Source organism: Procambarus clarkii, chromosome 59, assembly GCF_040958095.1.
Source record: "Procambarus clarkii isolate CNS0578487 chromosome 59, FALCON_Pclarkii_2.0, whole genome shotgun sequence".
Taxonomy (NCBI): Eukaryota; Metazoa; Arthropoda; class Malacostraca; order Decapoda; family Cambaridae; genus Procambarus; species Procambarus clarkii.
The window spans coordinates 27,027,980-27,055,363 of NC_091208.1; the positions used below are offsets into that span (position 1 = coordinate 27,027,980).

General features: G+C 39.5%; 1 long non-coding RNA gene across 5 annotated transcripts; it reads left to right on the forward strand.

Moving 5' to 3' along the window:
• Positions 1–14,128: 14,128 nt before the first annotated feature.
• Positions 14,129–22,819, forward strand: LOC123768235 (uncharacterized). 5 transcript variants are annotated; one of them, XR_011223277.1, is made up of 6 exons: positions 14,129–14,559; positions 15,549–15,623; positions 16,311–16,490; positions 17,277–17,996; positions 20,502–20,537; positions 21,579–22,819. It is a non-coding gene; the product is annotated as an uncharacterized lncRNA (long non-coding RNA). The 5 variants fall into 5 exon arrangements; XR_006774072.2 differs by lacking the exon at positions 20,502–20,537 and having other exon boundaries at positions 14,213–14,227; positions 14,310–14,559; XR_011223276.1 differs by lacking the exon at positions 20,502–20,537 and having other exon boundaries at positions 14,130–14,559.
• The last annotated feature ends 4,565 nt before the right edge of the window (positions 22,820–27,384 follow it).

The window sequence follows — 27,384 nt, forward strand, 5'->3', positions numbered from 1 at the left end:
TACTGGTATATTTACTTTACAATGCTTTTTGTTTATAATACAAAACATTAACAAAATACAAAATATGTTCATTATTTATATATATATATATATGTCGTACCTAGTAGCCAGAACGCACTTCTCAGCCTACTATGCAAGGCCCGATTTGCCTAATAAGCCAAGTTTTCATGAATTAATGTTTTTTCGACTACCTAACCTACCTAACCTAACCTAACCTAACTTTTTCGGCAACCTAACCTAACCTAACCTATTCGGCAACCTAACCTAACCTAACCTATAAAGATAGGTTAGGTTAGGTTAGGTAGGGTTGGTTGGTTAGGTTCGGTCATATATCTACGTTAATTTTAACTCCAATAAAAAAAAATTGACCTCATACATAATGAAATGGGTAGCTTTATCATTTCATAAGAAAAAAATTAGAGAAAATATATTAATTCAGGAAAACTTGGCTTATTAGGCAAATCGGGCCTTGCATAGTAGGCTGAGAAGTGCGTTCTGGCTATTAGGTACGATATATATATATATATATATATATATATATATATATGTCGTACCTAGTAGCCAGAACTCACTTCTCAGCCTACTATGCAAGGCCCGATTTGCCTAATAAGCCTAGTTTTCATGAATTAATGTTTTTTCGACTACCTAACCTACCTAACCTAACCTAACCTAACGTTTTCGGCTACCTAACCTAACCTAACCTATAAAGATAGGTTAGGTTAGGTTAGGTAGGGTTGGTTAGGTTCGGTCATATATCTACGTTAATTTTAACTCCAATAAAAAAAAATTGACCTCATACATAATGAAATGGGTAGCTTTATCATTTCATAAGAAAAAAAATTGAGAAAATATATTAATTTAGTAAAACTTGGCTTATTAGGCAAATCGGGCCTTGCATAGTAGGCTGAGAAGTGAGTTCTGGCTACTAGGTACGACATATATATATATATATATATATATATATATATATATATATATATATATATATGTCGTACCTAATAGCCAGAATGAACTTCTCAGCCTACTATGCAAAGCCCGATTTGCCTAATAAGCCAAGTTTTCATGAAATAATTGTTTTTCGACTACATAACCTACCTACCCTAACCTAACCTAAGTTTTTCGGCTACCTAACCTAACCTAACCTATAAAGATAGGATAGGTTAGGTTAGGTAGGGTTGGTTAGGTTCGGTCATATATCTACATTATTTTAACTCCAATAAAAAAAAATTGACCTCATACATAATGAAATGGGTAGCTTTATCATTTCATGAGAAAAAAATTAGAGAAAATTTATTAATTCAGGAAAACTTGGCTTATTAGGCAAATCGAGCCTTGCATAGTAGGCTGAGAAGTGCATTCTGGCTACTAGGTACGACATATATATATATATATATATATATATATATATATATATATATATATATATATATATATATATATATATATATATATATATATATATATATATATATATATATATATATATATATATATATATATATATATATATATATATATATATATATATATATATATATATATATATATATATATATATATATATATATATATATAATACAGTATAATACATGTACATACTGTATACATACAAATATAAATTGTACTGTCTACATACCATATATAATTTGCTAATACAGTATACCATATGCTGCATATTGTATTTGTTATTTTTATAAAGTGAAAATGTAATTATAGTGCTCTGTTGTAGAAATTACTTTAGTGTATTCTTTGACATTCAGATCACCAGTTGATTGTGCGAGGAGACACTAATTGCTCTAAGACAGTGAGTACGCTAGGACAGTGATTGTATTAGAATAATGAGTGCGCTAAGACACGATTGTACTAGGATAACAAGTGCTCTAGGACAAGATTGTAGAAGGATAACAAATGCTCTGGGACAAGATTATATTAGGAGAATGAGTGTTCTGGGACAGTGATTGTAAAAGGAATATCATTGTGCTAGGTCAATTATACTAGGATGAATTTTGTGCTGGGACAATGGGTCTACTAAGATAATGGGCGTGCTAAGATGACGGGTGTTCTGGGACGATGGCTGTGCTAAGATATTGATTGTTCCAAGACAATGGTTGTACTGTACTAGAATAATAGAACAATAATGATCATGCTGGAACAATGGATGTGCATGGGAATTGATAGTTCTGGGACTAATTGTGCTGGAATGATAATTGTTGTATAGAAGAATGACTGATGGGCTGGGAAAATTGAAAAGTGTAAAAATAAGAATTGGGCAAATTATTTTTTATAGATCCTAAGTATGAGTGTACTTTAGTAATGTATTACATGAAGGTGTAGGAATGACCCAATATATATACAGTATGTGTAAGTGTACTGCAACCAAATTTGTTATGGTAGCCTACATCCTTTCTCAAGGTGCCATAAACAATTTTTTGAACATTGTTTACAGAACCTTGAAAAAGGATGTAGGATGCATCCAAAAATTTGGTTTTAATATTTTTTTTTATACACCTGTGGATCTTTCCTTCACCTTCATTCATGTACTATGGCATTGTGCCCAATGTTTTGCATATCAGTATCCATATAAGAATGAATGAATATCATTATGAGTTTCATTAAGACTTGGCTGTTTTGCATATTCAAAGAACTCATAATAAGATTGGTTTTCCCATCACTGGAGACAGGAAGGCTGTTATGCTTATTGAGGTCTTCCTAGGCAGATTATTACCTTTCCTCAGGATGCAGCTTGCAACAATTTTTGTAACTTGTGGACACCTGTTTACTGTAAGGTGAGCAGAGGCATCAGGTGATGAAAGAAAATGCTTCCAAACATTTCCTTCGACTGTGGAAATCGAATAGGAGACCTTTCACTCGTGAACTGACTGGACTGATGACTGTACTGCAGGACCTTTAGAAAACAAATTGCTAATGGAATCTTCTCTGTAGTATCATAGAAATGAATCATTAGAGATCAAAGTGTATCATTTTAAAAAAAATATTCTGAGAATGAGAGAAAAAGAGTGACTAAAAAGAAAATTATTGACTGGCAGTTAGGCAACTACTTTTTGATTGGTTTCGCGTGCTGAGATCCGAACGATTAGACTGTATCTTGGTTATAAACTGAAGTCTTTCTAAGATATTTAATCTTTAAAGAGCAGTTATTGTCATACATTGTTTAACCACTGCACTATGCATTAGTTTAATGAGGTAATGCATTTATCATCATATGATATTTTTAAGTAATAGTGTTAGATTTTATACTAATATTAACATCATGGATATAAAAACTGGACAATACTTAAAATCATATTGTGATGATTATTTCATTACCCCCTGAATCAATGCATGATGTTAATGGCACTTTTTAAGATTAATAATTTATATTGACCTTATTTATGTCTTATGTAATTCAGTTGCAGTACTTTATTAGTTTTGATTTGTTTATGTATGCTACTTATTGCCATTTAGAATAGGTATACCATACAGATAATTGATAGCCAAACTGGAAACATTTTCAACATTTTTTACCAGTTTGATAAGTAGGTTTTGACTCCTGCTCTTATATTAAATGGCAAAACTATTTAAATACTGTAAAATTCAAGAAGTCACTCTTTAATTTGCAAAATAATTGTAATTTTTAGCATAATAGATAGTATATAAAATGGGTATTGGCTCTGTTATATGGAGATTGTAACATAAAGAGAAGACAGGCATCTGGGAAGACCTAGCGCATAGGTTCTAATCCTCATCGCGGCTCTTGTGGATTTTCTCATAAAGAGAAGAGTGATCGGAATGACCAGGGAAGCATAACAAATTTTAAAGTACTGTATGCAGTGTTATAGGATTATACCCTGTGATGGAAAACAAAGATGTATACGTGTTCAAAGATAAATTTCTCATGTAATAACGTGCATTTAAAGGAAATAAGTGTTAAGTAATATACAGTACTTGAAGGTAAGAGGACATGAAACACTTGTGAATCTTTGTAATTTCCTGGGTTTTTAGACATGAAAACCTGTGTGTGTGTAGCGAGTAGATTTTGTTCAAGCATTTTAGTTTTGGGAGGCAATTGCATTTTGGGCACATGAATTTATTTCATTGTATAACTTTGGTTGCTAATTTATTAAACACTGTTTATTTGTGACAGCACTTTTATGCTTTGTAGGTAATTTATTTTTATACTTAACATTTATTTAAGCCAATGATTTTGGTCAGCTTTGAAGTACAAGAAAACCCAGTCTGTATACTGCTAGCCATTGTACCACTGCTGGGAATATGGCTAAAAGTGTAAATAGATACCAAATGATACAAAAACAAATGAAATTTTTCTTCTGGGCCTGCAAAATTGACTGAAGGAAGAGAGTAATTTCGTTTTAAATGTGCATACATATATATAATACCTGAATAATGCATGTCCTTCAATGACCAACATTATTTAAACAATTTTATCTGATGTCATACTAAGTCATAGATATAAGATGTGAAATATTCATTCAAACTGTTCGTGCTCTGTACTGATGTTAAACTAGAATATTTAGTTTGATCTTAACTTAGATTTAGAAAACATTTTGGTTCCTTATGCATAGTGTGATTGGGTTACGTTTGTTGGTTGTGCAAAGACTATATCGTCTTAATTAAGTACTCTGCAGCAGTATGTAAGATGCATATTGAAGGGAATAATATGATGAAATGCTAGTTCTGAACATAATTGCTATCACTGAACATAAATGTCCTTAATTTTATATAATTATCGTGGTGTCATAAAACTAAATTTTACTCTTCGACATGGGTATTGCACTACTCTAATAGTACTTGTGTATTGTTATGCATGTACCTCAGTTACAGTAAACACCAGTTAATTCAGTGTTTCTATCATTCAGAATCTGTTACTCCTGATTAATAAATTTATGCCATAACATTCTTAATTCGTGAATCTCGGTGTCGGGTGTGAAATTAGTTCAAAGTCGGTATGTGACCACTCTGTAGCGGACCACTTCACAGCTAATCTTCCAATCCCCATTTAGTGCTTGGAAAATATGGATACTGTAACTGGCAGTCATTGAAAGGAGGAAACCTTCATAAAAGCCGCTTGCATCATTAAGCAGAAGAATGCTTTCCACTTCATGTTTCATTTCATATTTTATGTGCATTACATGCAGTTTTGTGTTATACCACTGGGTGAAGATCAAATTTCAGAAAGCTGTAAAGAAATTTTCTATTTATTGTCTACCAATATATTAAAAGTTGCATTTATTTTAAATACACTTGGAAAAGAAATGAAGATAAGCTAAGAAAGAGTTCACCAGTTGATTATCTGTGATTAGTTTTGTGAGTCGTTCTACTTTCGTGGTTTGGCCTGAGGCAGTGGTAGCTGTGACCTAACAACTGTGTAAAAGACAAATATGAAGACACTCAATGCCTGATAAATTTGGAGTCTTTCTTAGCTTCTCTCTTCCCCACTGTCTGAGGTAGTAACCTTTCTCATATCTTCTCCCCTGCCACCTGAAGGGGGGGGGAGGGAAGCAACCCCTCTCTCATCTTCTCCATACTACCTGAAGGAGCATCCTCTTGCCCATCCTTTCCCCACTACCTGAAGGGAGTAACTTCTCTTGTATTTTCTCCCTAGCACCCAAAAAAAAAAGGCAGCCTCTCCAATTTCTCTCTACTACCTGAAGAAGCAACCTTTCTCTCTTATCTTTTTTAATCTCCACAACCCAAGGGAGCAACTTTTCTCCAGTCTTCTCTTCTCCCAATTACCTTTGGCTGTAACTTCAACTCCCATTGTCTCGCCTCCTAGCTTCCCATCTTTTCTGCGTTTCATTAACTTGGAGCATGGATCTTGGTCAGTCACTAAAGAAAAAGCTGAGAAAATGCACTAATAACTGCTAGACACCTGAACCTAAAATAATTTTCTGGCTTGATCAATTTGAAGACAATCAGATAGTTCGTGAAATGCTAGTAAACTTTCCACCCATCAAAGCTAATTACAGGTTTTTAAATCAACAGTTGTCCACTAGGTTGGTGAGCATTAATATCTTGTTTTACACAACTATACTGGTACGTAGCTGTATATTTTTGCATTACTTGTGGAGGGAGAAGGAACGAATTAAATGGTGTTTACTGTATTTGTTTTCAAAAACCCAAAGGTTGTGGATAAGAATTGTAAAGGCATAACAATAATGACTGCTTTATAGCCAAGATACCTTTGGCAGTCAGCAGTTGCACATTCGCTCGGTAGTGTGATACAGTATATTAGAGAGTAGAATTGTTTTATTGAATTATAAGCAGAGTTAGTCTTGTGATCCAGGCTATTCATCATAGATCAATGAAAATGACTATATTTTCTGCTGTTCATACTGTAATTTGTTAAATTTTCTGTATATTTCATTGTATAAAAGTCTAATTTTGTGAGAAGTTTCTCTTGGTCATACTATGTTAGAGGTACTTTATTAATTGTGAGTGGTTTGACAAATAGTTTTATCCTTCACTTTTAATTTGTTGTGTGTATTATGTATATATTGACTGTGCTCTTAACAAATTTTAAGGGATCTTATAATTTTCCAATGCTTCCAAGAGATTATGTTAATCTCTGCATTATTCAGCAAGACAAACTGAGTCCTTTTGAGTCCTGAGTCCTTACAAACAAATTGTAAGTGTCAATTTATACATTTATTTAAATCTACCATCACTTGTTTCACTTTCTAACTGTTGGGAAGGTGATATATATTAATATTGATGTGTATATAATTTATATGTGTAAGGAAATATCTTTCCAAAATGTGATGCAGGTTGAAATATGAAGATAGTTGCTTTATTTGTTGTAAATACTGTGTGTGAGTGTGAGTGTGAGTGTGAGAGTGAGTGAGTGAGTTGAGTTGAGTTGAGTTGAGTTGAGTGTGTGTGTGTGTGTGTGTGTGTGTGTGTGTGTGTGTGTGTGTGTGTGTAATTACCTAAGTGTAATTACCTAAGTGTAGTTACTGGATGAGAGCTACGCTCGTGGTGTCCCGTCTTCCCAGCACTCTTTGTCATATAATGCTTTGAAACTACTGACGGTCTTGGCCTCCACCACCTTCTCACTTAACTTGTTCCAACCGTCTACCACTCTATTTGCGAAGGTGAATTTTCTTATATTTCTTCGGCATCTGTGTTTAGCTAGTTTAAATCTATGACCTCTTGTTCTTGAAATTCCAGGTCTCAGGAAGTCTTCCCTGTCGATTTTATCAATTCCTGTAACTATTTTGTATGTAGTGATCATATCACCTCTTTTTCTTCTGTCTTCTAGTTTTGGCATATTTAATGCTTCTAACCTCTCCTCGTAGCTCTTGCCCTTCAGTTCTGGGAGCCACTTAGTAGCATGTCTTTGCACCTTTTCCAGTTTGTTGATGTGCTTCTTAAGATATGGGCACCACACAACAGCTGCATATTCTAGCTTTGGCCTAACAAAAGTCATGAACAATTTCTTTAGTATATCGCCATCCATGTATTTAAATGCAATTCTGAAGTTAGAAAGCATAGCATAGGCTCCTTGCACAATATTCTTTATGTGGTCCTCAGGTGATAGTTTTCTATCTAGAACCACTCCTAGATCTCTTTCTTTATCAGAATTCTTTAAAGATTTCTCACATAATATATAGGTTGTGTGGGGTCTATGTTCTCCTATTCCACATTCCATAACATGACATTTATTAACATTAAATTCCATTTGCCAAGTGGTGCTCCATATACTTATTTTGTCCAGGTCTTCTTGAAGGGCATGACAGTCATCTAAATTTCTTATCCTTCCTATTATCTTAGCATCATCAGCAAACATGTTCATATAATTCTGTATACCAACTGGTAGATCATTTATGTACACAATAAACATCACTGGTGCAAGAACTGAACCCTGTGGTACTCCACTTGTGACATTTCTCCATTCTGATACATTGCCTCTGATTACTGCCCTCATTTTTCTATCAGTCAGAAAATTTTTCATCCATGATAGAAGCTTACCTGTCACCCCTCCAATATTTTCCAGTTTCCAGAACAACCTCTTATGTGGAACTCTGTCGAAAGCCTTTTTTAGGTCCAGATAGATGCAGTCAACCCAACCATCTCTTTCCTGTAATATCTCTGTGGCTCGATCATAGAAACTGAGTAAATTCGATACACAGGATCTTCCAGATCGAAAACCATACTGTCTGTCTGATATTATATCATTTCTCTCTAGGTGTTCTACCCATTTAGTTTTGATTAGTTTTTCCAATACTTTCACTATTACACTTGTCAATGATACAGGTCTATAATTGAGGGGGTCTTCCCTGCTGCCACTTTTGTAGATTGGAACTATGTTAGCCTGTTTCCACCCGTCTGCTACGATTCCTGTACACAGGGATGCCTGAAAGATCAGGTGAAGTGGAATGCTGAGCTCAGATGCACATTCTCTCAGAACCCATGGTGAAACGCCATCTGGGCCAGCTGCTTTGTTCTTACCGAGCTCCTTGAGCATTTTTTCCACTTCGTCTCTAGACACCTCTATGTGTTCTATGTTGTTCTCTGGAATTCTTATTGTATCTGGTTCCCTAAAGATTTCATTTTGTACAAACACACTTTGGAACTTTTCGTTTAGTGTTTCACACATTTCCTTTTCATCTTCCGTGAATCTATTTCCCATTTTCAACCTCTGAATATTATCCTTTACCTGCAATTTGTTGTTTATGAATTTATAGAATAGACCTGGTTCTGTTTTACATTTGTCCGCAATCCCTTTTTCAAAATTTCTTTCTGCCTCTCTCCTCACTGCCGTGTAGTTGTTTCTCGCATCTTTGTATCGCTGGTATGTTTGGGGGTTCGGCCTCTTCCTGTATTGATTCCATTTTTGTGTCTTTCGGTCTCTAGCCCTCTCGCAATTTCTATTGAACCAATCCTGTTTCCTAGTTCTGCATCTCTGTTTTGGTATAAATTTTTTTGTGCCTTTATCATATATTTCACAAAACTTGCCATACATCTCATTCACTTCCTTGCCTAGCATCAAGTCTGTCCAATTATACTCACTAAAAAAATTTCTAAGGTCACCATAATGTCCTCTCCTGAAGTCTGGTTTTTCAACTGCTTCAACCTCCTTATTTTCTTCCAGCTTATAACGCATTGCATACTTTATTCCCAAAAAGACATGGTCACTTTTACCCAAGGGAGGAAGGTACTGAATGTCAAATATCTCTTCCTCCTTCCTGGTAAATATCAAATCTAGCATGGAGGGAACGTCCCCTTCCCTCATCCTCGTAGCTTGTTTAACATGTTGATACAAGAATGTTTCCAGGATGAGGTCTACAAATTTACAATTTGTGTGTGTGTGTGTGTGTGTGTGTGTGTGTGTGTGTGTGTGTGTGTGTGTGTGTGTGTGTGTGGTGCACTCACACAAATGGCAGTTGCATCTTCCAAAGCAATTGCGGTGTTATTGATAAATGTTGACAGTGTGGTCAATAGTAGCACCAAGGTGCTTTAGTATGATGTGCTTGATTTAGGTTCTTCATTGTGTAAAAATTTATATTTTGGAAGAACAAAATTCAGTAGCACTTTTATCATTCCATGAGTGAATTTGTTAGTTTTGCATAAGGTAAAACAAAGGAATTTTTGGTTAACCATATTTATGATATATTATTAATTAACCTACATAATTTACCTGTATTATGATGCATTATTCTTAACCTCCATAATCTATTTACATAGAAAACTTATTCTGGAAAGTAATTGACTCACATATAACACTCAAGATTATGCCATTGACCTTATCAAGTCCATTGGGGGATACCCTGTTGTTGCTCTGAGGATCAATGTTCCCACGCAGCCCTGTCTCTGTTACACACTGCTGATCTGGCACCTTTTAGGTGCTTATCAACTTCCTTCTTGAGCATTGAAAGAGGAAACACTTATTAGAACATGTGTGCTTGATACAAAAATAAAATCCACCAGAAATGGTCAACTTATCACGCCTTGTTAGAAAACAGATGCCAAAAATTTGGGTAGTTACAAATGAGCCAGGATCTCCATTAATGGACAAAATTGTTATTTGTGAACAGGGGTGTGCAGGGTGCATTTCACTTTTATGTGATATATGGTACACAGTAAAATATTCATTGTCTATGAGATTTGTTTTAAAATGAACAACAGTGGCAGTGTTCTATATAATTATCTTGCAAGTGATATAAAAGTGCCTGATTCTTTGAAGATTTATCATTTTATGGAATTAAGGATTCTGAACTTTTTTATATAAAGCACCTAATTTGCATCTTTGTATAACATTCATCATTCCTAATATTGAAAATCTCTTAAATAATAAAAGAATTTCTTGTCTCTGTGTCCAATTATTTTTCACAAAATTGCCACAAAGTTTGTAAAATATGGATGTTTATTGGACCCCATAGTTTAATATTTATTGTCACATTTGGCCATTTTTAATAGTTTGAAATGCCATTACCTAATTCTTGAATTAATCCAGAAAATATAAAAGTATAGTTTTTAATGCTTTCTCAGTCCCAATACAGAGTATTTATATTTTTTGGAAAGTACTTCTGATATTATTTAAGCCATTGGATATATAGTTCTGTACTTCATTCTAAATGGTGTGCTGTAGGTTCTGTGGAGTCATGGGAGGCCAGAGGCCCCTATGATTCTGTTAAGAATTTGACAGGGAGGTGATGAAGTTTTGGATTTCACTGTATAGGTATTGTGTTTTTATTATTGCTTACCGAATCCTTTCATGGAGCATCCTCAAATTCTAGTTTCCATCGGCGGCTAATACAAGTTTTTTCCGTGTTGCTATCGCATCGTTCCTGGAAATTTCAAATATATTTACATGCAAGGGTTTTAGAAATTGTTCTGAAAATGAGTGTGAGGTTCATGCACAGAAAACCAGCCAAGATTTACCAGTTCCCAGTCTGCCAATATGGGCGTTTCAGTGCCGGTTCTATATTTTCCATCACAGTTTTACTTCTGCTACACTCTTCATGCCTCGTCTACTTTACAACTTTCATAGTTATATTTAAAAATGTCATTATGTTAATGTGTAAAAAGGATGTCATAATGTATATAAGGTATGGACACATCAGGATTGAAATATTATTTAGACTGCCAAAATTCTTTCCGTGAAAGAGAATTATCGGTAGCCTTTACAGATTGTGGTGTAGTAAAGAATATTTTATTTGTTCTTTACACTTATCTGGTTAAAAAATAACAGGATGCATCAGTGTACAATTTTTGTATATATTTGGTTATATAATTTCAAGTATGTAATACAGTACATTATGAAAGTAAAAAGTTGTAATTATTCTAAGTTTGGTGCTGTTGTCCTTACAGAAGGTGTGCCCTATGTTGCTTTTAAAAACATTTGTAACATACCGCCCAGGTAGACTTTAGGAATTTAATTTTCCTTTCCATGACAACGGAAACGAGTAACAGTTCGCCATTAAAATGAAAGCGTGTTGATTTAAGAGTAAAATCAAATATACTAACAAAAGGTTATGACAATATTACACAGCGGTCCAATTTATTATAAAAGAAGAGTCAATAAATTATCCCTCAAGATTCCTTTATCATAAACAAAATATACTGTCACTAGCTTCCCTGTGTCATAGCTGAGGAAAATTATTTAAAACCATGTGATCTTATCCCATTCATCTTAAAGATGCTGTGATCTTATCCCATTCATCTTCAAGATGCTGAGCTTCCAGGGAATGTTTATTGAAAATGTTAATAATCAGTATTAGCACTATTTTTGTGAGACAGATCAAGCAATATTTGATATAATTATAGAAAACTAATGGATTTAAACTAATGTTGATGTAACTGTTTAGTACTTTTCTTGTAAACATTTGTTCCCCTCCAAAAAAATACAAATAAATATAAATTGCTAATAGTATATGTAAAGAAGTGCAACAGTAATGCCACAAAGTTTGAAGTAAATCTGTTGTGTTGCATTAATTGTAAACCCAAGACCCCATGATATGACCTGAACGATGTATCACAAACAGATCCAGTGCTGCTTGTATCTTGGCAGCCAAGGTGAAGGACAAAATTAATGTACATTTAAATATATGAATAAAGAATCTTTCCTAAGTGTGAATTTTAATATATTGTATTACGAACACCTGATGAAGGGGAAGTGGGGAAGCAGACTGGTTGGAACTGACCATGTGTTTCTGTAGTGGGCCCAGTACTATGAATATCCCTGGTACAGTGGATTGGAAGGAAATGAAGTTGCTACCTTCAGGAAAATCTGGAGGATCTTCAGATACAGGGGCTTTGCAAAGTTGCACGCACACACTCGGGTGAGTATGGTATACCAAGACACTTGGATGCAGGAGAAGCAACATATTTTGAAGCTTTGTATGGAAGGATTGTGATTCAAACGGACCTTTATGCCAGATGGTAGATGTTGGTAGGTTGTAAGTGTTAAAGGCCAGAAGTCTGGTTTGATGTGCATGAATCCTAGTGTATACCAGGAGTCTGCGTGCTATGCTGAAAGTGTAGTAAACCAGGAGTCCTGGGATGTCGGAAGACTTGGTCGCCAGCAGCTTTGCTACAAATCTGTGATGCCTGAAAATTTGAAAAGTTTGAGGCTTGGGACCTATGAACCTTATGTGCCTGGAGAAGTCCAAAATGCCATGAACCTGGTATGTACAGGAAATTTGTAATAAAAGAGAGAATTGATTGATTGATGAAGATTAAGCCACCACAAGAGGTAGCATGGGTATGAATAGCCCGTAGATGGTAGATGTTTGGAGTGAATGTGATCTTTAGTCATGTGACATCTTGAAGTGTATCTGGGTTGATGTTTTGATAATTACCGTGCTTGTGAATGAAATCATGCATACATCATTTTGTATAAAATATAATGTAACCGACTGTGGGAAACGGCTCTGGGTGAGATTATGTATTGACAAGACCCGTTGAACTCATCGTTAGGCACGTGTATATAGAGCTGTTATGGTTAGTTTGGAGGAGACTGTTCAATAATGAATGAGGCTCTGTATAGTATCATATAGGGGAAGGGGAAGCCATTACGATTATATAGCACTGGGAAGGGGGTCAGGATACAACCTGTCCTCTTAAAAAGAACGTCGCTTTTGGCCGTTTGCCCGTATGGCCGAATTTGGACGTAATTTGAAAATGAAAAAAAAATTAAAATAAATTTGGGATTTCTTTTTTCAACAACAGTAAGTTAAGGGTCCTCTGATAGGTTAGGTGGGCAGGAAATTCTCATAAAGTTTCAAAACGTTATGAAAAACGTGAATTTAAAGTGTCCTCTTATAACCTCTGCGCGTAAGGCGGACGACTCAAATAGAAAACGGAACAGAACGTCACTTTTGTGAGTCGATTTCATTTCAAATTACGTCCAAATTTAGCCATATCGCGCATACCAGCCAAAAGTGACGTTCTTTTTAAGAGGACGGGTTGCAGGATAAGGATTTGGGACGGGACGGGGGGAAAGGAATGGGAACTAATCGGAGAAGTATTGACTTGCTGCATTGAAACATGGGATAAATATACAGAAAAAGTGTAAGGACATGAAAATAGCAGGAACACTACTGCTTTTTGGAAACGTTATTTTTACTGTCACCTGGTTATAACCGAGGACATAGATAAGTTTCCCTGTAAGCACCCAAGAGGAAACTGCTATTGGTAAACCCCTTCTGTGGAATTTAACAAAAATAAGTGTCTTACTAAAATATATGTTAATAAGTTGCAAAAACTATTATCCATGCAGATAATAAATAGCCTTGTACTACCATAACTTTACCTACTGTACTGTTATAACATCCGTGTAACGATCACAAACTTGAGGTCAATTAATAGTCCATAACTAGTTCACAAAAGTGTAAAATTACTATAGGCTGTGTGTAGACCACGGGACGAGTTCCTGAATCCATTATTTATGAATCTCGAATGCTTTTATCCGCTGTTTTGATTGATAATATACTGATTAAAGTAAATCAGTATATTACTTATTATATTCAATTATAATATATTGATTAAAGTAACTAACGGAATGTAAAACATTGGAGCGTAAACTAGCGCAGCACCAGGATGGTCGTTAAGCATTGTGACGTCACCAATGACGCTGTTGGGCACGATGGTCAGGAGCGGACGGCCGCCGCCGCCTCAGTCTTGGGCTGACAGCCAGCAGAGGTAGTTCCTTGGGCGGTGTCCGGCCGCCGCCGCCGCCTCAGTCTTGGGCTGACAGCCAGCAGAGGTAGTTCCTTGGGCGGTGTCCGGCCGCCGCCGCCGCCGCCGCCGCCGCCGCCGCCTCAGTCTTGGGCTGACAGCCAGCAGAGGTAGTTCCTTGGGCGGTGTCCGGCCGCCGCCGCCGCCTCAGTCTTGGGCTGACAGCCAGCAGAGGTAGTTCCTTGGGAGGTGTCCGGCCGCCGCCGCCGCCTCAGTCTTGGGCTGACAGCCAGCAGAGGTAGTTCCTTGGGCGGTGTCCGGCCGCCGCCGCCGCCTCAGTCTTGGGCTGACAGCCAGCAGAGGTAGTTCCTTGGGCGGTGTCCTGCTTCTTGCTTCTATTGCAGCTACACCGGTCATCAGGTAAGGTAACCATGGACTTTATTGCTCAATGTATTAACTCGTGTACGGTGTTAGGTGTCGATATTTAATTATAGTGTGACCTGCGGCCAGATTCACGAAAGCACTTACGCAAACACTTACGACCGTGTACATCTTTCCTTAATCTTTGACGGCTTTGGTTACATTTATTAAACAGTTTACAAGCATGAAAACTTCCCATTCAACTGTTATAAACAGCCTCCTGGTGCTTCCGAGCTCATTAACTGTTTAATAATTGTAAACAAAGCCGCCAAAGATTGAGAAGATGTACAGGTTCGTAAGTGTTTGCGTAACTGTTTCGTGAATCTAGACCCTGGTTGTTGGTGTAACGTAATGTGGGCTCTGTTTAGAGCCCACTTTATGACTTTATAGGGACAGTGATATTTGGGTGGCGTGTGAAAGAATTGGTAGGTTATTTACAGGGAAACCTAATTGACGTATCCTAACAATAGTATTAATAATTAGCTTCGTTTAAGACTTAGCCGTACAGCATTAAGTGGCTGGTCCACAATTTTTCTTTATTTTTTTTCTTTAAATCTGCATTAGAGCAAAAATAATCTAATATCTGGGCAGTACGTAAGGGGTAAGTACGTGGCCCGTTTAAGATGCAATAATTATTAGTAATGAGTAAAGGATAAAAATTACTGTAGAATTTTGGGATTTGTAGCTAAAAATCTTAGAGCCAGCTATCATTTAAATTTTTAAATGGCTTGTAGGTACTGTAATGTACAGCTTATTCCTGTGGCGTAGCGTCGGTAGTGGTAGTTGGAGGCAGTTTATGGGTATCTACTGTGGCTTAACACTTTAATGCGCGCGCACCCTGTTCATAGCCTGATGTTCATTGCATAGCGCGTACTGTTCATAGCGCTCATGATTTCGTGTTCTGAGGGCATTTTCACAGAACTAGGCTGCTTCGATGACTTACTAGTTTTTAAACTTGATGGTATTAAACCCACTTTTTTATTTAACAGGCGGGTGTGGATTTCTGTAGTGTAATTCAAGGAACAAATTTTATCTGAATTACTTCGGTTACGACCGGGTATCTGGTGAGTTATGCAGGCTTGAATTTTTGTCTTATCTGTAGTGTCCATTGCAGCGGGTAAAAAAAAATTTCTGGTGGTTCTAATAGTTTGTGGTAAGGTAGAACTTAACTGAATTATTTTGGTATTAAATCTCGGCCCTTCCTCCCCCTCCCCCCCCCCCACTACTTAGGCAATTTTCCTAGTTCATGTGGTTTCTGTTGTGTGAAAATTGTATGTAAAGCTTTCAGTAAAGTTTATATTCAGTGAAGCCGTAATTAGTAAAGGTAGACATTTGCGTGTCGCGGATTACATGGTCTTCCGTGAGTCAATTTTGTTAGTAGTTAAGTGTTGGCATGTCGCTAATTTACGGGGTACTAGTGGGCATGCCACGTCTTGTGGGGTCGTAATGATCATGTCATGGTATTGGTAATCACTAGTATGCGTGGTAATGTTTGGAATGGCAACTTAAGCTATTAGGACGAAAGTATATATTAAACAAACCAAGAATTTGGTAGTTAAATTTATTGCAAAAGGTTTGGTACTAAAATTTGTACCCTGGTGTTGGTATCTTTTATATCCAAAAGATTACAAAGAGGTATACAATATTAGAGAAATTATAATTTGTTGAACGAAAACAACCTTGTCTGTTTTCGTAAATTTGATTTTATGAAACATTGTAATGGTATAAATAACTTAATGTTGTATTTCTAGGATCCGGCTTGACAATGGCAGTCTTCACGCTTAAGAAATAACTTGAAGTGAACGGAGGACTAGTCAGAAGGGGAACGCAACTGGTTCTGACGTGACATAGCTGCAAGTCTCGACAGAGGTGGTTGGACGGTGTTCAACACGGGGCGCCTGTCAACGTTGCTGGAATATCTGAAAGAAAAGGCAAGTTGTTAACGTTCAGTTAATATTTATAATTAGCAGGAAAGTGTTGGAAAAGATATTCATCAGAGTTATAGAAAGAACATCTGTGGGACATTAGAAATATTTGGTATTAACTAGTTTACTTGTCCTAGTCATGAGACTTCGGTTTAGGAGGAAGTAAAAATGTTAAAATATAGAAATTGGAGTAAGACTAGTCTAATTAGCGGGGAAATATCAGATAAGCTTTGAAGCGGCACGATTCAAAGATTGTGTAAAGGATGAACGGTATAGTGTTCATGACATTGTAGTTGGGAGGACCTAATAGTGATAAGTGGAAAATAGTCTTGGGCAGTATGGGTAGTTAACGGGGGAGGGGGGGATGACAAACGAAGGTGTTGCTTCTACACCACTAGACTTTGCCACTAGGATTATTGAACGTAGTTTGCAAGAATACTACGGTTTCTTACTGTTTAGTGTATGTTAGGAAGAATGAAGGAACTTATTCTTCAGTTGACTATAACGGTAAGTTTTAAGTTTTAATGTCAAATGGTCTAAATTGGTATTAGATAAAATATTGTTGACGGGCCATTTTGTTAGTGAAAACGTGTAAAAGTAATATTAAGGGAGGAAACTTAGACTAAACTAACGATAACTTTCAGAACATCGTAGATTGTGGTAGAATGGTTAGAAAATAGTATGTAGTAGGAAATAGTTTGGCGTGTAGTGTGGTTACTCTAGCTTGAGTGTTGGAAGGGTAAGTAGAGAAACGTGAATATTGAAATTAATGCAAACATTTTTTCTTTACAGACGCAGTATAGAAAATGGATGAAGACTGGGAGCCGGTCGGCCGAGCGGACAGCACGCTGGACTTGTGATCCTGTGGTCCTGGGGTTCTATCCCAGGCGCCGGCGAGAAACATTGGGTGGCTGTAGCAGTAGGAAGGCCGGTGAAGCATGGATTGAAAAATTGGGAAGCAAGCTGCAAAGTGGAAATTGTAAATCTGTGTATAGAATACTTTGAAAATGTTTTTGGAACTATAGAATCTGTTCCCTCTGTTTAATATCTGGTGTATGGCGTTATACCTATTTGGCTAGTTTCCTAAATTAACAATGTGAGTTCGATAAATGTTGTTCGTATTGGAAATGGCCCACTGCCTTTTGACGAAAGGCGGTGGAGTTTCTGACGGGGGAAGGAAGAGACAACTGCGCATCGCGTCCAGCAGGCGTGGTGCGGCCAGCCTGGGTGGCATAAAAGGCGCGGGAAGTCAGGTCCCGCTCTCACTCCCTCTCCCGACCAGGTCCAAGATTCACGAAGCGGCTCCACGCTCAGCACCACGCCTCATCGACACGTGGGCCAGTACCCTTACCACTTCTACGTTTTGTTTACTGTGTACACGGGATTTCTCAAGCAATCGGGCTCCCTCTCCGCTACTATGGTCCCACAACTGATATTCTCCGATCCTTTGGGGCCTTCCACATCCCAGGCCGGTACCGCAGGGGCCCCCTGCCCTACCCAGCAAACCCTAAGGTAAGAGTTTCCTGTACAAGTTAGTCAGGACTACCCCCAGTGCTGGCGTGTGTTTGCGCCGTCCCTCGCGGCCCGTTCGTGCCGCTTAGCTAGTTCCCTGGGGCCTTCCGCCTCCCTGGGGTTGTGGCGTTCCTCCAGGTCGGGACTGGTGCGCTGGTTATCTGCGGCGACTTCATGTGGCCTGGTTTCGGTGGTCCGGCCCTATTGCGTGCTCGGTGGACCATTCGTCCCAGGTGTGCCCTCCCCGGTTTGCTGTGCCCCTAGGCTTGCCCTAGGGGCCATGTTTCGCCCGCGCGGCCAGGCTCCTTCTGTGGTCTGGCATCGCCCTCTGTGGCGACGCCACGCGGCGGTTCCCGGGGTTCTGAGCCCTGGGGCCCAAGCCCGGTAGGCGGCGCCCACGTGGCTTGGAGCTCGGTGAAGCACTCTCCCCAAGGATGCCCTTAGTTTCCTTCCCCGTCCCAGGCGTTTTCCCCGGAACCTGGTTTGTTGCGCCCTCTTGGCTGGCCCTAGGGGCCAGGGTTCGTGATGCGCTTGGACGTGCGTGACCGGCCAGGCTCCCTGCGAGCGTCCTGGCGTCACCCTGGTGGCGACGCCTCCTGGCCGGGTTTTTAGTTGTCTTTGTCCCTAGGGCCCGACCCTAGGGGCCCATGCCAAGGACGGCATCACCCACGTGGCATGGAGCTCCAGGAGCGCTTGCCTTGGGCTGTGTTCGCTTCCTTCCTGTCCTTCTCCCTTCTCGCCCTCGGGCAGGAGACGCCCTTGTGGCGGCAGTGCCCCGGTGGGTAGGCCCAACACTTTCTTGTTATTGGCTGACTTGCGTCAGCCGGTGTCGTCCGGCATGTTCTTCTGATGTTTGTCTGGACGGTGATGCCCTGCTTGTTCGTCCCAGTTGTTTGTCCGTCCGGTGTTGCTCGTTTTGTCCGTATCTAGGCGTTTTGCCTGGCTGGGGTAGATCAGCCTGTTCGTTCCTAGACGTTAGTCTGGCTGGTGTAGCACAGCCTGTTTGTCCCTGTAGTTTGTCTGGCTGGTGTAGCCCAGCCTGTTTGTCCTAGAAGTTTGTCTGGCTGGTGTTGCCCAGCGTGTTCGTCCCTAGACGTTTGTCTGGCTGGTGTAGCCCAGCTTGTTCGTACTAGACGTCTGTCTGGCTGGTGTAGCCCAGCCTGTTCGTCCCTAGACGTTTGGCCGCTTGGTGTAGCCCAGCTTGTTCGTCCCAGTTGTTGTCTGGCTGGTGTAGCCCAGCTCGTTCGTCCCAGACGTTTGTCTGGCTGGTGTAGCCCAGCTCGTTCGTCCCAGACGTTTGTCTGGCTGGTGTAGCCCAGCTCGTTCGTCCCAGACGTTTGTCTGGCTGGTGTAGCCCAGCTCGTTCGCCCAGACGTTTGTCTGGCTGGTGTAGCCCAGCTCGTTCGCCCAGACGTTTGTCTGGCGGGTGTAGCCCAGTTCGTTCGTCCCAGACGTTTGTCTGGCTGGTTTAGCCTGCTTGTTCGTCCCAGTCGTTCGTCTGGCTGTTGAAGCCAGTCTGTTCGTCCCAGTTGTTTGCCTGACTGGTGTAACCCAGCTTGTTCTTCCCAGTCGTTTGTCTGGCTGTTGAAGCCCAGAGTGTTCGTCCCAGTTGTTTGTCCGGTCGGTGTAGCTCAGCTTGTTTGTCCCAGTCGTTTGCCTGGCTGGTGTAGCCCAGCTTGTTCGTCTCAGCTGTTTGTCTGGCTGGCGCAGCCCTGCTTGCTCGTCAGACGTTTTGTCTGGCCGGTGGAGCCCGGCTTGTTCGTACACGGATGTTCAGTCTGGCCGGTGTAGCCCGATCTGTTCGTACCCAGTCGTCTGGGCTGGCCGGTGTATCCCGGTTTGTTCGTCCCCAGGTGTTTGCTGGCCCCGGTGTCCCACGTTATGTTCGCCCCAGCCGTTTGGCCTGGTCGGGGTAGACCGGCCCGTTTGTACCTTGACGTCTCGTCCACTCGGTGTAGCCGCCTGTTGTTCCTGCACGTACACGTTCCCTCCTGTTTCACTGTCCTGTCCTCCAGCGCATGCCGTCGGGCGGTCTGTCCGCTTGGGTGGGCTATGTTATGTTATTATCTTTTATTTAAGTTTCTAAATTAATTATTGCATTGTTCAGCTTAGTTATGCCTTGTATTTACTTACTATTCCTCTAGCAGCGTTAATGCAGTGTCCATTGCTGTGGGATACTCAACTAATTTTGTTTCACTTTTGAGAATAATATTGCTAGGCTAGCCATTCTCCCTTGATTAATACTGTTTTAATAACCATTCCATCCCTTGAACATTACAGTTTTACGCTATCCAAACCATACCATGCACATTACTGTTTATCCTACCATCTTATCCCTTGATTAATCCTGCTTTAAGCTACCAAATCTTCCCATGATTACCACTTTCTTTTATTTGTTCAGCTTATATGCAAGTACATTATATTACGGTCTTATTCTATTATTAGAATATAATAATAGAAATAGAATTCCCCTCCCGTTCTCACTGTTCTGTTCTACTCCTCCAGGGTAGGCGCATGCCGTAGAGCGGTCTGTCGGTTTGGGTGAGCTACGCCATGTTATCATTTATTTAAGTTCCCTAAATTATTGTATTACTTTGTTCAGCTTTCAGTTATGCCTTGTATTTACTTACTATTCCTGTTGCAGCGTTAAGGCGGTGTCCATTACCGTGGGATATGTAAATAATTTTGTTTTCACTTTTGAGACTATTATTGGTTTACTCTAGACCATCTATTCCATGAATAAGTACTGTTTAATTAACCAATCTATCCCATGAACTTTACAATTTTAATCTATCCAAACTATACCATGCATATATTACTGTTCAACCTAACCATCCTATACCTTGTATAGTCCTGCTTTAATCTACCCATATTATCCATGATTATCACTGTTTACTCTTTTATTTGTTCAGCTTAAATACAAGTATATTATATCTTTTATTTGTTCAGCTTAAATAAAAGTATATTATAATACGGTCTTAAGCTATTTACTTGTTCAGTTTCAGTTTGTCTTGTATTTACTCCGCTATTTATTGTTTCTAGCACTGCTTACGCCTTATGCCTTTCTTACTGTTTTGGCCTCGCTATGTTATTTATATTATTTAAGTTTCTAAGATTAATTTGTTACATAGTCCAGCTCCAGTTATGCCCGGTATTTACTTAATAACACTGTTGCAGTGTTAAAGCAGTGTACATTTCTAGTGGGATACTCAATTAATTTTGTTTTTACTTTTGAGATTATTGTTTGAATTCTTCTATACTATACCACGATTAATACTGTCTTAATATAAACAAACTATACAATGAGTAATACGGTCTTATTATAACCAAACTATACCATGAATATTACTGTTCAATCTATACATGAATATTACTCTTAATCTATTTTAACTGCTCAGTTTATTACATTGGTTTTATTACGATAGCATTGGCTATGTCCGGTATTCTCAATCACTATGGACACTTAACTTTACCTTGCTTTTGTCTACTTGTGTATGTGACGGTTGCCGGTGCGGCAGCTGGGCCTCCCTGCCTGTTTTTCCCCGTTAGACCTGTCGATGCTTACTTTTTCATTTTCCGCAGTAGCGAGAAGCCGGATCACGCAGCAACTGCAACACGGAAGAGGGCTCGGGCGACGTCGCGTGAGGACAACAGCGCAGTGGGGTGAGGACGCAGCCGACCTTCGCTTCGCCTCCCCCCCCCTCGGGGGCCTCCTCGGGCGGCTCTGATGTGCACGGCGACCACACTTCCCAGAGGCCACTGCCGGCAAAGCGGCGGGTGGCACAGGGTCGCAGCCTCCACCTTTTTCGGCCGACGATTGGACGACGCTGCAGGCGCCCATCGCGCAGGCTCGGGGGCCCTCTCATGTCACAAGCCTTCAGGGCATGGGAACCACCGAGGCAGACCCTGCCGCGGCTGCTACAGCCGCCCCTGCCCCCCACCTTCACCGACCGTCGCCCACGGGCCAAGGCCAGGGGGCATAAGTCGAGGCGATGTGCGAGCTCCTCCAGTTTGTCCTTCCTTCCTTCCTAGTTTTGTAGCGTAGTTGCTCTGCCTCCCTGAGGTTTCCCTCGCGGCCAGCGGGCACTCGCCCTTCGGGGGGGGGGGGGGGTCCGGCCTGCTGGCCTGCGGGGTGGGGGTGCAGCGCCCGTCCCCAAGTGTTCCGCTGTCCGCAGCTACTACTTTGACTTTACAGACATTCTACTAGTAAGCCCTACCTTATCAGGTAATTCCTTCCTTGGCGGCTCGGCCTCTGGCCTGGGGTTATTTTCTTCTCCAAATACATATCAGGCTTCCCCAGTCACTATGTTTTCTGCCGCCTGATTATTCTCCAGCTAGGGTTTCCCTTATGTTATGTTGTTCACTTTGGTGTCCTGTTATACTTAGTATTAGATTTGTTACATTCGCCTCACTGCTAATTCTAGACATTAGGACATTAGGTTTCTGCAGAGTTTACTAGGCTATAAGATTACGTTTTACTACGGGTGTACAATTTAAGATGTTTCGTGTACTTTGCGTTAGCCACGGCTATGTTATACATTTGTTAAGTCCTATTTAAAAGCCTGTTTTACTTCTGCAGAATTATTTATCATGTCAATAAAATTACGCCCCCAAGGCTTGGTGTCTTCCTTCCCCTGATCAGAAATAAATATCCCTAAATTATAGACGTTAATGTTTACAGCTGTTTGTATATTTAACGGCTGGCTATGCTGTTATTCCTACAATGCCATGTTTATTGTTGTAACAATGTCTAGGCCCAGCGCATGTGACGTAAAGTGGCTAGAATTTGAAAGGTTTGTTAATAAAGTGTTCATATTGGATAAGTGTGTGAACTGCATGTCCCAAATGGCTTTAGTCCTCTTGATGTAAAAGTTTGACAGTAACACTTCGTGGTTAATGTTAAAATGGTTGTTCCCGAGGGTTGCAGACACCACGACACAACACAAGCGATGACATTTCACTACATACGACGAAGTTAAAACAAAATTCACAAATTTGCATCAATACACTAAATTTTTGGAAAAAGACAGACGACGACACAACACAAGCGACGACATTTCACTACATACGAAGATAGCACAAAATTCACAAAATTTGCACGATAACACAAGAAATTTTGGAAAAACAAAACGACAGACGACGACACAACACGACAGACGACGACAAGCGACGACACAACACAAGCGACGACATTTCACTATATACGACAAAGATATCTTGCAAATTTCTTGTGAATTATGAGCTATCTTTGTCGTATATAGTGAAATGTCGTCGCTTGTCTGTAGTTTTGTTTTTCCAAAATTTCTTGTTATCGTGCAAATTTCTTGTGAATTTTGTGCTATCTTCGTCGTATATAGTGAAATGTCGTCGCTTGTGTTTGTCGTTTTGTCGTTTTATTTTACGAAAATTTCTCGTTTTGGTTCAACTTTCTTGCTAATTTTGTTTTATCTTCGTCGTATGTAGTGAAATGTCGTCGCTTGTCGTGTTGTCGTCGTCTGTCGTTTTATTTTTCCAAAGTGTTATCGTGCAAATTTCTTGTGAATTTTGAGCTAACACATTTTGGGAAAATAAAACGACAGACGACGACACAACACAAGCGACGATATTTCACTATATACGACGATGATGGCACAAATTTCAAGAAATTTGCATCAAAACACACATTTTTTGGAAAAACAAAACGACAAATGACTACACAACACGACAAACGACGACACAACACAAGCGACGACATTTCACTACGTACGACGAAGATAAAACAAAATTAGCAAGAAAGTTGAACCAAAACACAAGAAATTTTGGAAAAATAAAACGACACGACAAACTACGACGACACAACACAAGCGACGACATTTCACTATATACGACAGAGATAGCTCAAAATTCACAAGAAATTTGCACGATAACACAAGAAATTTTGGAAAAATAAAACGACAAACGACGACACACAACGACAAACGACGACACAACACGATAAGCGACGACATTTCACTACGCACGACGAAGATAAAACAAAATTCACAAGAAATTTGCACGATAAGAAATTTTGGAAAAATAAAACGACAGACGACGACACAACACGACAAGCGACGACATTCGTCGTATGTAGTGAAATGTCGTCGCTTGTCGTGTTGTGTCGTCGTCTGTAGTTTTATTTTTCCAAAATTTCTTGTGTTATCGTGCAAATGTCTTTTGAATTTTGTGCTATCTTCGTCGTATTTAGTGAAATGTCGTCGCTTGTCGTGTTGTGTCGTCGTCTGTCGTGTTGTGTCGTCGTCTGTCGTTTTATTTTTCCAAAATTTCTTGTGTTATCGTGCAAATGTCTTTTGAATTTTGTGCTATCTTCGTCGTATTTAGTGAAATGTCGTCGCTTGTCGTGTTGTGTCGTCGTCTGTCGTCGCTTGTCGTGTTGTGTCGTGTTATTTTTCCAAAATTTCTTGTTTTGGTGCAAATTTCTTGTGAATTTTGTTTTATCTTCGTCGTATGTAGTGACATGTCGTCGCTTGTCGTGTTGTGTCGTCGTTTGTCGTGTTGTGTCGTCGTTTGTCGTTTTATTTTTCCAAAATTTCTTGTGTTATCGTGCAAATTTCTTGTGAATTTTTAGCTATCTTTGTCGTATATAGTGAAATGTCGTCGCTTGTCGTGTTGTGTCGTCGTCTGTCGTCGCTTGTCGTGTTGTGTCGTTTTATTTTTCCAAAATTTCTTGTTTTGGTGCAAATTTCTTGTGAATTTTGTTTTATCTTCGTATGTAGTGACATGTCGTCGCTTGTCGTGTTGTGTCGTCGTTTGTCGTGTTGTGTCGTCGTTTGTCGTGTTGTGTCGTCGCCTGTCGTGTTGTGTCGTAGTCTGTCGTTTTATTTTTCCAAAATTTCTTGTGTTATCGTGCAAATTTCTTGTGAATTTTTAGCTATCTTTGTCGTATATAGTGAAATGTCGTCGCTTGTCGTGTTGTGTCGTCGCCTGTCGTGTTGTGTCGTCGCCTGTCGTGTTGTGTCGTCGTCTGTCGTTTTATTTTTCCAAAATTTGTGTTATCGTGCAAATTTCTTGTGAATTTTTAGCTATCTTTGTCGTATATAGTGAAATGTCGTCGCTTGTCGTGTTGTGTCGTCGCCTGTCGTGTTGTGTCGTCGTTTGTCGTGTTGTGTCGTCGTCTGTCGTTTTATTTTTCCAAAATTTCTTGTGTTATCGTGCAAATGTCTTTTGAATTTTGTGCCATCTTCGTCGTATTTAGTGAAATGTCGTCGCTTGTCGTGTTGTGTCGTCGTCTGTCGTGTTGTGTCGTCGTCTGTCGTTTTATTTTTCCAAAATTTCTTGTGTTATCGTGCAAATGTCTTTTGAATTTTGTGCTATCTTCGTCGTATTTAGTGAAATGTCGTCGCTTGTCGTGTTGTGTCGTCGTCTGTCGTCGCTTGTCGTGTTGTGTCGTTTTATTTTTCCAAAATTTCTTGTTTTGGTGCAAATTTCTTGTGAATTTTGTTTTATCTTCGTCGTATGTAGTGACATGTCGTCGCTTGTCGTGTTGTGTCGTCGTTTGTCGTGTTGTGTCGTCGTTTGTCGTTTTATTTTTCCAAAATTTCTTGTGTTATCGTGCAAATTTCTTGTGAATTTTTAGCTATCTTTGTCGTATATAGTGAAATGTCGTCGCTTGTCGTGTTGTGTCGTCGTCTGTCGTCGCTTGTCGTGTTGTGTCGTTTTATTTTTCCAAAATTTCTTGTTTTGGTGCAAATTTCTTGTGAATTTTGTTTTATCTTCGTATGTAGTGACATGTCGTCGCTTGTCGTGTTGTGTCGTCGTTTGTCGTGTTGTGTCGTCGTTTGTCGTGTTGTGTCGTCGTTTGTCGTGTTGTGTCGTCGTCTGTCGTTTTATTTTTCCAAAATTTCTTGTGTTATCGTGCAAATTTCTTGTGAATTTTTAGCTATCTTTGTCGTATATAGTGAAATGTCGTCGCTTGTCGTGTTGTGTCGTCGCCTGTCGTGTTGTGTCGTCGTTTGTCGTGTTGTGTCGTCGTCTATCGTTTTATTTTTCCAAAATTTCTTGTGTTATCGTGCAAATTTCTTGTGAATTTTGTGCTATCTTCGTCGTGCGTAGTGAAATGTCGTCGCTTGTCGTGTTGTGTCGTCGTCGCTTGTCGTGTTGTGTCGTCGTCGCTTGTGTTGTGTCGTCGTCGCTTGTCGTGTTGTGTCGTCGTCTGTCGTTTTATTTTTCCAAAATTTGTGTTATCGTGCAAATTGTGAATTTGTAGCTATCTTTGTCGTATGTAGTGAAATGTCGTCGCTTGTGTTGTGTCGTCGTGTCTGTCTTTATTTTTCCAAAATGTGTTAGCTCAAAATTCACAAGAAATTTGCACGATAACAAGAAATTTTGGAAAAATAAAACGACAAACGACGACAGGCGACGACACAACACGACAAGCGACGACATTTCACTATATACGACAAAGATAGCTAAAAATTAACAAGAAATTTGCACGATAAATTTTGGAAAAATAAAACTACACGACGACACAACACGACAAACGACGACACAACACGACAAACGACGACACAACACGACAAGCGACGACATGTCACTACATACGACGAAGATAGCACAAAATTCACAAGAAATTTGCACCAAAACACAAGAAATTTTGGAAAAATAAAAAGACAGACGACGACACAACACGACAGACGACGACAAGCGACGACACAACACAAGCGACGACATTTCACTATATACGACAAAGATATCGTGCAAATTTCTTGTGAATTTTGAGCTATCTTTGTCGTATATAGTGAAATGTCGCTTGTCTGTAGTTTTGTTTTTCCAAAATTTCTTGTTTTGGTGCAAATTTCTTGTGAATTTTCTTTTATCTTCGTCGTATGTAGACATGTCGTCGTGTTGTCGTCGTCTGTCGTTTTATTTTTCCAAAATGTGTTATCGTGCAAATTTCTTGTGAATTTTGAGCTAACACATTTTGGAAAAATAAAACGACAGACGACGACAACACGACAAACGACGACAACACGACAAACGACGACAACACGACGACAACACGACAAACGACGACATGTCTACATACGACGAAGATAAAAGAAAATTCACAAGAAATTTGCACCAAAACAAGAAATTTTGGAAAAATAAAACAAGCGACGACATTTCACTAAATACGACAAAGATAGCACAAAATTCGAAAGAAATTTGCACGATAACAAGAAATTTCGGAAAAACAAAACGACAGACAAGCGACAACACAAGCGACGACATTTCACTATATACGACAAAGATAGCTCAAAATTCACAAGAAATTTGCACGATATCTTTGTCGTATATAGTGAAATGTCGTCGCTTGTAATGTCGCTTGTCGCCGTCTGTCGTTTTGTTTTTCCAAAATTTCTTGTGTTATCGT